The 11,325-nt window shown below is 44.3% G+C and overlaps 1 long non-coding RNA gene across 1 annotated transcript in view; it reads right to left on the minus strand.

The window, feature by feature from the left end:
- Window positions 1-6,872, minus strand: part of LOC134932006 (uncharacterized) — a 47,998-nt gene extending 41,126 nt beyond the window's left edge. The window contains exons 1-2 of the long non-coding RNA XR_010179219.1: window positions 6,395-6,872; window positions 1,533-1,612 (exon numbers count right to left, since the gene is read on the minus strand). This is a non-coding gene — a long non-coding RNA (uncharacterized LOC134932006). The remainder of the gene's footprint in view (window positions 1-1,532; window positions 1,613-6,394) is intronic.
- Between the last annotated feature and the right edge of the window lie 4,453 nt (window positions 6,873-11,325).

Consider the following 11,325-nt stretch of genomic DNA (forward strand, 5'->3'; position numbering starts at 1 on the left):
GGACGGACTGCCGAGTGCCGACACAGAGGTAGCCACAGCCGTGAACTACCGTACTGTACTGTGTCTGCTGCTAATATAGACTGGTTGATAAAGAGATGTCGTAGTATGTATGTATAAAGAAGAAAGAAAAAAAAACCACGGTTAGGTGGTATACAATTATGGACGGACTGCCGAGTGCCGACACAGAGGTAGCTACAGCCGTGAACTACCGTACTGTGTCTGCTGCGACTGGATGATAAATAATGATATAAAAAATATATATATATCACTACTGCAGCCGGACAGGTATATATATTATATAATGACGGACCTGCTGGACACTGTCTGTCAGCAGAATGAGTTTTTTATAGAATAAAAAAAAAAACACCACACAAGTGAAGTCACACGACGAGTGTTTAACTTTTTCAGGCAATCACAATATAGTATACTACTAACTATACTGGTGGTCAGTGTGGTCAGGTCACTGGTCAGTCACACTGGCAGTGGCACTCCTGCAGCAAAAGTGTGCACTGTTTAATTTTAATATAATATGTACTCCTGGCTCCTGCTATAACCTATAACTGGCACTGCAGTGCTCCCCAGTCTCCCCCACAATTATAAGCTGTGTGAGCTGAGCACAGTCAGATATATAATATATACATAGATGATGCAGCACACTGGGCTGAGCAGTGCACACAGATATGGTATGTGACTGTCTTGTACTCCTGGCTCCTGCTATAACCTATAACTGGCACTGCAGTGCTCCCCAGTCTCCCCCACAATTATAAGCTGTGTGAGCTGAGCACAGTCAGATATATAATATATACATAGATGATGCAGCACACTGGGCTGAGCAGTGCACACAGATATGGTATGTGACTGAGTCACTGTGTGTATCGTTTTTTTCAGGCAGAGAACGGATATATTAAATAAAACTGCACTGTCTGGTGGTCACTGTGGTCAGTCACTAGTAAACTCTGCACTCTCTTCTACAGTACTCCTAAGCTCCAGTAAATCAGGTCAATCTCTCTCTCTCTCTCTCTCTCTCTCCTAATCTAAATCACTGTACTCCCTAACAGCTGCTCCCCGTCCCCAATCCTCCCCACAATTATAACTAAGTCACTCAGTCTTTACTCTTTTCTACTATAACGGAGAGGACGCCAGCCACGTCCTCTCCCTATCAATCTCAATGCACGTGTGAAAATGGCGGCGACGCGCGGCTCCTTATATAGAATCCGAGTCTCGCGAGAATCCGACAGCGTCATGATGACGTTCGGGCGCGCTCGGGTTAACCGAGCAAGGCGGGAAGATCCGAGTCGCTCGGACCCGTGAAAAAAAACATGAAGTTCGTGCGGGTTCGGATTCAGAGAAACCGAACCCGCTCATCTCTAGTATATAGTAGGTATTTTGAGTCAGGTCGCAAGTGATTTGTGGTTGCTCTGTGTGATTGAGAAACATATTTGGTGATAATAAGTACATTGCATGTATTTTTCAGAACATTATTACTTAGCATCACTTTAAATTTATACTGTAGTAAGACGTGAGAAACTTACCTGTGAGGTTCTCTTGAACTTGGTATTATAGAAACACAATCCCGCTTATAAAATGTCTTTTCCATCCAAGGTAAGTCGTTCTGAAAAGCAAAGTCACAGGTGAATGCTATTTTTCCCAAATTGTACATTGTTTTTCCATTTTGTACATCGTTACACAAACATTTTCTTTGCTTTATTCATGGTGAGTCTTGGATATGACAATTACCAGATCACAAACAGGTAACTGACACTTATTTTCTAATGTTAAAATATGGTGGCAGTACGGATGGTGTAATGGTTAGCATTACTGCCTCACAACACTAAGGTCATGGGCTCAATTCCCACCATGGCCCTAACTGTGCAGAGTTTCTATATTCTCTCCGTACTTGCGTGAGTTTCCTCTGGGTACTCCGGTTTCCTCCCACAATCCAAAAATATACTGGCAGGTTAATTGGCTCCCAACAAAAATTAACCCTAGCGTGAATGTGTCTGTGTGTACATGTGATAGGGAATATAGATTGTAAGCTCCACTGGGGCAGGGACTGATGTGAATGGCCAAATATTCTATGTAAAGCGCTGGGGAATATGTGTGCGCTATATATTATAAATACCTGGTAATAAATAAATAAATGGTGCAGCTCTGTTACATTAACTACAGTGCCATGCACTAAAGAGACAAGAGCTAATTGCAATGATATAACTATCAGTCTTCACCTTCCTAATGAATCTGTACAAATGCTAAAGCTAATATTGCAATGTGCTGCAGTAAAACACAACACAAAGATCTAACCACCTGGCTAGTATTTTACAGACCTGGAAAGTAAAATTTGGCGTTCTGATGCTATCAATAGGATAAAGCATAACACATGGAAGGATAGGGGCTGCAGTGGCAAAGGGCTAACAGGAGCCCAACGGAACAGACCTCCTCTAGCTGCTTGTCTGTGATGGCAGAGGTGCAGGTAAAACCTGCTGACACTTCCACTGCTGCACCCTGCAATGCTGGTACCTATGCACTTCTACCCTATGGCAGCATAGCAGGTACACAGCTATCTTTTCTACCCAAGATCCTCCATACTCCATATCACAAAAGGGACATTGGGGGTCATTCCGAGTTGATCGCTCGCTATAAACTTTTTGCAGCGCTGCGATCAGGTTAAATCGCAGCAAAACTGCGCATGCGTATGCACTGTAACGCGCAGGCGCGTCATACGGGTACAAAGAGGATCAGTGCTGGGTGATGGATTTAATGAAGAATCCATCCGCACAGCTGATCGCAAGGTGATTGACAGAAAGAGGGCGTTTGTGGGTGTCAACTGACCGTTTTCTGGGAGTGTTTGCAATAACGCAGGCGTGGTTTGCAGGGCGGGTGTCTAACGTCAATTCTGGGACCAAAAAGACTGAAGTGATCACAGCGGCTGAGTAAGTCCAGAGCTACTCAGAAACTGCAAAAAAAAATGTTGTGCCTTCGGCTGTAACAGCGTTCGCACACTTGCAAAGCGAAAATACACTCCCCCATAGGCGGCGACTATCTGATCACAGCGCTGCAAAAAGTTGCTAGCGGGCGATCACCTCGGAATGACCCTCATACAGCACTAGCTTCTCTGCCCAACTCCTGCCACTGCCTTTCAATGGATGTTGCAAGATATAGGAACACTTAGAACAATAAATCTGCTGTAGAGAATTAAGACTTGGGAAAAGGTTTATATTCTAGCAGAATGTTGAAACACTTTGAATAACCATTTCCACTAATATTATTGGTATACACGTTTGTGCAGGGCCATCTTATTGTATGGAACACTGGACAACTACCCAGGGACCCACGATTCTAGGGGCATTCGAGTAGATGCCCCCCTGGCTGGTGTCTCCAGGGCTTCTTGGCAGGCAGGTAGAGAATGCTACCGGACTGCTCTGATTGGGAATTATACACAATCACAGTGGCCAGGCATTCTCTACATGCCTCCCAGCATGCAACCAGATGGTGAAAGGCTGTCAACATGCTGAATGGCGGATGGCTGGAGCTATCCATCAATCAGAGTGCAGTATTCTCTACTTGCCTCTCAATCTGCTGCCAGATCAATTTGCGATAACATTGCTGAATTGTAGATGCCCCCCTGCCTCCGCAGCCTGGCTGTTAAGGCAGACACAGAGCATCCATTTTCTGGGTCGCATCAGGCGCATGTGACATCACACAGATGACCCGAACCTGCCCCGTTTCCGAAGCCACGCCCGCCCAATACTGAGTTGCCACCGTGCACCCACCCCAAATGCATTACTGTGCTTGTGGACACACAGATCGGGAACTGCGCATGTGCACCAGCCTCAAAACAGTTCAGTATGTGATCGCATCTTAGATGTGATCCAAACGTAATAGTGTCCTATGACCGATGCGCGTGCACAGACCCTATGCACGTGGCCACTGCAAGCGAACACAGCAGCTGCATCCATCTATGTCCCTGTAGATTTGTTAAATGGTATGAAGTTTGAGCAGGGTGACTCTTCATCCCGTTTTCTCCAGGACAATCCAACTTTTTTTTAATGTTGTTCCTCCTATCCCATCTGTTTGACATTTTGTTCTGGTCTTTAATAATTGTACAGTATTTAAAGCTAATTTTAATTTAAAATATTTACAACTTTGAGATAAATCAGGATGAAAAGAAAAATAGTTTTTTTTACAAAATTGGCTTTCAGACAGTGGTATGCGTATTATTGTCAGCTGGTATGCAATTATGAATTCCAATCCCAGACACTGTTTGAAATCCTGGGATTTCAGGATTACAAGGATTCAATCCCAGGATTGTGATTAAAAGAAAAAAAATAAACAAGTAACTGAAGCCATGAGTCCACCTATTTATATTCTTCTGCTCTGCCTTGAATGTTTGTTGATTTTGCAAACTATGGGGGTTATTCATTTGCATCGCTATGCGATGCAACCGCAATAACCCCATATGCAGTAGCAATGCGCACGCGCAGGTACCGTCCTGCGCGGGCACTAGCAGCCAATTGCAGTAGCAGCCACTGGGCAGGCCATTCAGCATGCTTGTTGGCCTTGCCCTGGGATGAGCGGCCCCCAGCATGCGACAGAAAGGATTGCAAATTATTTATTTTTTTAGCAGGGTCTGCAATCCATACTGAATAACCCCCTACAGTATATTCAAACATTTCTTGTTTCTTCTCTGATCTGCTAAAAGTACATATTTAGAAAAAGCAGGGTGTTCAGATTTTATTTCCACTATATACGACTGCAGAGAAATCATGTGCTGGCTTTACTGTATTACAAGCTTTACCTGTTTCCACATATGGGGCATAATTGAAACAATGTGCATTTTAGCCAGATCAGACCCAGGATTTAGGTGTGAAAAGGGTATAATAGAGTTTCTGGCTATGCTGGTTTCAATGCATTCGCAATTTCAAGATCAAACATTTGCTTTAAATTACAACAAATCTGTGTATGTGCTCCGGGTTTTTCTTGTTGATCGTCATTATTCTCTACTCTTAAGCATTTGTGTCCGGCTCATTGCCATATTGCTAGCCTCTCAACTAATTCTTTTTTGTGTGATTATGGTGTAATGTGGCATGCCCCCTTGGCGGTAGGTGAAATGATGGCCTATAGAGTACTGGTTAAACTACAAATTTATTTTAAAGCAATATAATGAAATATATACAAACAACACAGAAAACATGTATCATACCCCTTTCAGACAGAAGATGAAATTACTGGGTGAAGCAGTCCCACCCGATACTTTCATGTAACACACGGGTCCTTTTCCTGTGTGAAAGGGTCAACCCGTGTTGTAATTCCCGGGACTTCGACCCAGGAATTTACCAGGGTCGGAGACACGGGAATTAGGACACGGGTTGACCCTTTCACACAGACAAAATACCCGTGTTGATTCGCAAATTACCGGGTCGAAAATTTCGACCCGGTAATTTGCATGTCTGTGTGAAGGGGGGGTCAGGCAGGTCCCGGCAAAACGACCCTGCACTGAAATGCCGGGTAATTGCCGGACTTTCAGACTTTTCTGTCTGAAAGGGGTATTAATCATAAATAAGAACAATGGCGCTTACACCAGTATGTACGGGTAATCACAGTGTGCAGTAGGTGGATAGAGAACATATAGGTAGCTCAGCTCTAATAGCACACTTAAATGATAATCCAATAGTAAAGCTTATGCACAGTTTAAAAGAAGTTAAATCACATACACAGTGGTAGATGAAGGAGCCGCAGATGAAATCTACCTTGAGGAAGAGCCACAGGGCTCTAAACGTGTCAGCATTCCTGTGCTTGCTGCCATCAACACCAAGGATCTTGCGCTATCACCAGTGGAACAATCTAAGCAGCCAGACACAGGGTACATTTCCCAGGGTAACTTGCTACATAACACCTGTGGCTCCTTCATCTTCTACTGGGTATGCGGTTTAACTTCTAATAAGCTGTGCCTAAGCTTTACCATTGCATTATCATTTAAGTGTGCTATAAGAGTTCACTATATGCTAGTGATCCACCCACTGCACACTGTGATTGCCTGCACATACCGGTGCAAGCACCATTGTTCTCATTTATGATTTATTCATGTTTTCTGTGTTGTTTGTATATATTTTTAATATTATTGCTTTCAGATACTTTAACCAGTACTCTATAAGCCCATCATGTCACCCAGTACCACGGGCATGCCACATTACACCATACTCTCTGCCTCCTAGGGTAATTTGGGTTACACTAAGTACTGTATACTCCCAGGCTGCTTGATCAGACTGTGCCACAGAGGTACCTTCAACTTTGCCATACGTATTTTTATGTGCTACCCTGTGATTATTAGAATATATATATTGAATATCTGCATATCCATGTATATCGGCACGAGAAATACTACAATAACAAATACCTTGGTGATCCTGTCCAATCATGGGGTAGCCATGAACAAATAATCTCCAAACAGAGGGACGGCACTCATAGGATTTTGCAATAGATTGTATTCAAAGAAAGAGAAAAAGATCATCCAATGCTTACATCATCAACGTTTCGGTGTAGACCACCGTCATCAGGATGTGTACAGATACACAGCAACACAAACGAATGGTGAACATAAAACAATGAACAACTTACCAGCCTTATAAAGACCCCTAAGTGTGCATAACCACAAACACATGTGTAGCCCGCCCCCCGCACGACGGGGCGCTCACCAGAGGCGTCATGCTTACGCGCGCCCCGGCCGCGTCCCGACGTCGCCATGACAACAGCCGTGGTTACCAAGGCAACCAACGAGGCAGCAGTCGCGTCAGAGCTGCTAGCCCACCGGCGCTCACCAGCGGCATCACACTTACGCGCGCCCCGAGCACGTCCCCCCGCAACCATGGCAACAGCCACGGTTGCTGCGGACGCTAGCAAGGTAGCCGCCCCGCCGGGCCCAATTGGCCCACGTCACCTCGCTGCCAGGGCTGTGGGTGGGAGCCGGGCAAAATTAACAAATAAACAATAAAAACACTTTAAAAACAACACCGGATCCCCGATGCATAAACTGTGGGGCACAGGGACACCCCTTCTGATCACAGGACTACTGAAAACAGAAATGGGAAACAACCATTTAGGGTGACATAACCTATGGTTCACAATGATAAATTCATGCAGAAATTTCCTATACCATATTGGAACATAGAACAAAACCAGAGCTGGAACTCCGGACATACAGTATGTTATGTATGTACACTTGTGAATATTAATCTGTCACAGTGTAAACAACTGAAAACTAACAAACTGAGCCAATAGATCGAGTATATAAATATACTTAACACCAGTATGATCACATTTGGATACAAGGAACATATGTAGCAAGATAAATCGAACATCCCTAATGCCAAACAAGCTATTGAATTATTATACTGTAACAACACTATAATAACTAGGAGCCCCATACACCTTTCCTGCACTGAACATCAGGTTAAACTGTTCCAGCAAATTTTCTCATTCAAACCCCGTGGGGCAACAGTATCAAGCCGGACAATCCATCTCGCTTCCATGATAAGTAACTGCTTCTTTCTATTGCCACCACGTTTGAAATCAGGAAGATGGTCAATGATCATGTACTTGAGACTAGCCAGGCTATGGTTCCTGTCTGCAAAATGTTGTGCCACAGGCTGTTCACTTTTGACAGAATTTAATGCTGCACGAATAGCAGACCGATGTTGGTTGGCACGTTCCTTGAATTGGCGGATAGTTTTCCTACGTAATAGTACCCACACGGGCAGCGGATAATGCAGATCACATATGTGGTTGTGCACGTGACCGCATGCCTGATCTGAATATATTTACCACTATGTGGGTGTCTGAACGAACCACCAACATCCAAATGGTTGCACGTAGCGCAATTAAGTTTGAGAGACATAATTTGGTCACATTACAAACAGACACCTCACATGACTGGCTCACACAATTACAAAATCAATGTGACAAATACCGACAGGACCTTATCAAATTTAAAAAAGGTCAAACGCCTGAAGGTAGTACAGGACTATGAGGACAACCGTGCATACCGCTGGATCAATGGAGATACACCTAGATATTCACAATCATTTAATAGGAACCAGAGAACACGGACAGTAAGACAACCGACTGAAATTACAACCTCACAGAGTGATAGTGACTTTGCCATCTCAGAGGGAGAGGACACAGGGAGCTCCCAGTCGGCCCCTTTAGGGGCGCGCACTCGCACGTTAAACCAGAACACAAACGTGTCCGCACGAGAAGAGGTGGTCAATAAAAGAGGGGTAGGAAGGCCCCCATGGAAGAGGTACAAGTAATTTTCAATCTATCGGATAGGGTGCTGTCTGCAGATGAACAGTCGGTACTCAATAAGGGACTGGCATTTGTCCCGACAAATAACCACTCCTCTTTTGATTGGAGTTGGGACTTGCACAAATTCAGCAGGAGAATGAGACTTTGTGAACATTTTGCCAATTCAGCACCTGCGGACAGTAGTGTGGTACAAGATCCTGTGGAAAAATTCTGCAGGCAGAAAATAAAATCTTCTTTTGATCCACCGGTACAGAACCCTTCCATCAAATGTTTTACCAGACTCCTCGATGAATCTATTCGAAAGTATAATGCTGAAAACAGATCTGTGAGATACAATTTGACTCGGGCAGAGAGGACGGCACTCATTAATTTGGGACGATATGAGGACATTGTCATCCGCCCCGCCAACAAGGGCGGGGCGATTGTCATCTTAAATACTCATGATTATCGCAATGAAATGCTACAACAACTGAGTGACCATCAAGTATATAAGAAGTTGCCAAGGGATCCAACGGCGGTGTTTAAAAAAGAACTTGATCAAATTCTCCTTTCTGCAAAACAAAATAACATCATTTCTGATAAGGTCTTTAAAGCATTATCCCAGGAGTTCCCTGTCACCCCGATCCTCTATTCTTTTCCAAAGATTCACAAAAACCCCACGTCTCCACCCGGTCGGCCCATTGTTTCCGCAAGGGACTCTCTGTATCAGCCTGTGTCCCAGTATTTGGATAGTCTTTTACAGCCGTGCATCGTGCATGAAAATACTTACCTCAAAGATACCTCAGCATTTCTGGCTGCAATTCAGGAGTTTACACAGGGTCCTTTTGATTTGTTAATGTGTACAATGGACGTACACAGTTTGTACACTTCCATCCCGCATGATGAAGGTCTTGCGGCGACTGCAGAATTATTACGGGACAATCACAATTATAAGGGGCCTGATTTAGATTTTACGTTACAATTATTGTCCTTAGTGTTACACCGTAATTATTTTCTTTTTGATTCTCAATATTATATTCAAACAGCCGTGTGTGCGATGGGGTCGAACGTCTCACCGACATATGCCAACATTTTTATGCTCATTCAAGAAAATAGGTTATTCCTGAGCCAGCCTGAGTTCATGCAATCTACTAAATTGTTTTTACGATACATCGATGATTTGGTGGTCTTTTGGGCAGGTACTCAAGAATCATTTAGTTCATTTATGGACAGCATTAATAGGTCACAAGGCCCCATCAAGTTTACATATAGCACAAGTTATGAAGAAATTGAGTTTCTTGATGTTAAATTGGCAAGACGCGAGGGATGCTTGGTGACATCAGTGTTTTCAAAACCCACAGACCGTAACACGTTACTCAGGTTCTCTAGTCATCATCCACCAGCCTTGAAGGCAGGACTGCCCTATTCACAAATGTTACGTGTGGCCAGGATCAACAATGACAGGGCCTTACTGGAAGTCCAATTGGACAGTATGGTTTCGAAATTCATCTGTCGGGGTTATCCGGAGCAATTATTAATGCAGCAAAAAAAGAAAGTGCTTAGCATTCCACGTGAACCTCTTTTCTCCGAGTGCCCGCAAGCAACAATAAGTGAATAGAATTATGTGGCCCTCTTTATTTACAACTAGCAGTAATATCACATCACAAGCCACTAAAGCGTTGTGGCCCATTATTAGCACTGATTCTGAACTGACGGGGTTGAGGAACAAATCTCCCATGGCATGTTATCGTTGTGGAAGAAATATTCGAGATATGGTGGTGTGCACGGACATTTCCAGGTTTAAAAAAGAGCCTTCTGGGATGATGTCTATGAGAAAAGCTGGGTGTTATAGGTGTATTAATTGCGCTACGTGCAACCATTTGGATGTAAGTGGTTTGTTCAGACACCCACATAGTGGTAAATATATTCAGATCAGGCATGCGGTCACGTGCACAACCACATATGTGATCTACATTATCCACTGCCCTTGTGGGTACTATTACGTAGGAAAAACTATCCGCCAATTCAAGGAACGTGCCAACCAACATCGGCAGCATTCATTTCTGGCAAAAGTGAACAGCCTGTGGCACAACATTTTGCAGACAGAAACCATAGCCTGGCTAGTCTCAAGTACATGATCATTGACCATCTTCCTGATTTCAAACGTGGTGGCAATAGAAAGAAGCAGTTACTTATCATGGAAGCGAGATGGATTGTCCGGCTTGATACTGTTGCCCCACGGGGTTTGAATGAGAAAATTTGCTGGAACAGTTTAACCTGATGTTCAGTGCAGGTATGGGGTTCCTAGTTATTATAGTGTCGTTACAGTATAATAATTCAATAGCTTGTTTGGCATTAAGTATGTTCGATTTATCTTGCTACATATGGTTCCTTGTATCCAAATGTGATCATACTGGTGTTAAGTATATTTATATACTCGATCTATTGGCTCAGTTTGTTAGTGTTCAGTTGTTTACACTGTGACAGATTAATATTCACAAGTGTACATACATAACATACTGTATGTCCGGAGTTCCAGCTCTGGTTTTGTTCTATGTTCCAATATGGTATAGGAAATTTCTGCATGAATTTATCATTGTGAACCATAGGTTATGTCACCCTAAATGGGTGTTTCCCATTTCTGTTTTCAGTAGTCCTGTGATCAGAAGGGGTGTCCCTGTGCCCCACAGTTTATGCATCGGGGATCCGGTGTTGTTTTTAAAGTGTTTTTATTGTTTATTTGTTAATTTTGCCCGGCTCCCACCCACAGCCCTGGCAATGAGGTGATGTGGGCCAATTGGGCCCGGCGGGGCGGCTACCCCGCTAGCGTCCGTAGCAACCGTGGCTGTTGCCATGGTTGCGGGGGGGGGGGGGGGGGGGACGTGCTCAGGGCGCGCGGAAGTGTGATGCCGCTGGTGAGCTAGCAGCTCTGACGCGACTGCAGCCTCGTTGGTTGCCTTGGTGACCACGGCCGTTGTCATGGCGACGTCGGGACGCGGTCGGGACGCGGCCGGGGCGCGCGTAAGCATGACGCCTCTGGTGAGC

Source organism: Pseudophryne corroboree, chromosome 6 (assembly GCF_028390025.1).
Source record: "Pseudophryne corroboree isolate aPseCor3 chromosome 6, aPseCor3.hap2, whole genome shotgun sequence".
In the NCBI taxonomy this organism is placed as follows: domain Eukaryota; kingdom Metazoa; phylum Chordata; class Amphibia; order Anura; family Myobatrachidae; genus Pseudophryne; species Pseudophryne corroboree.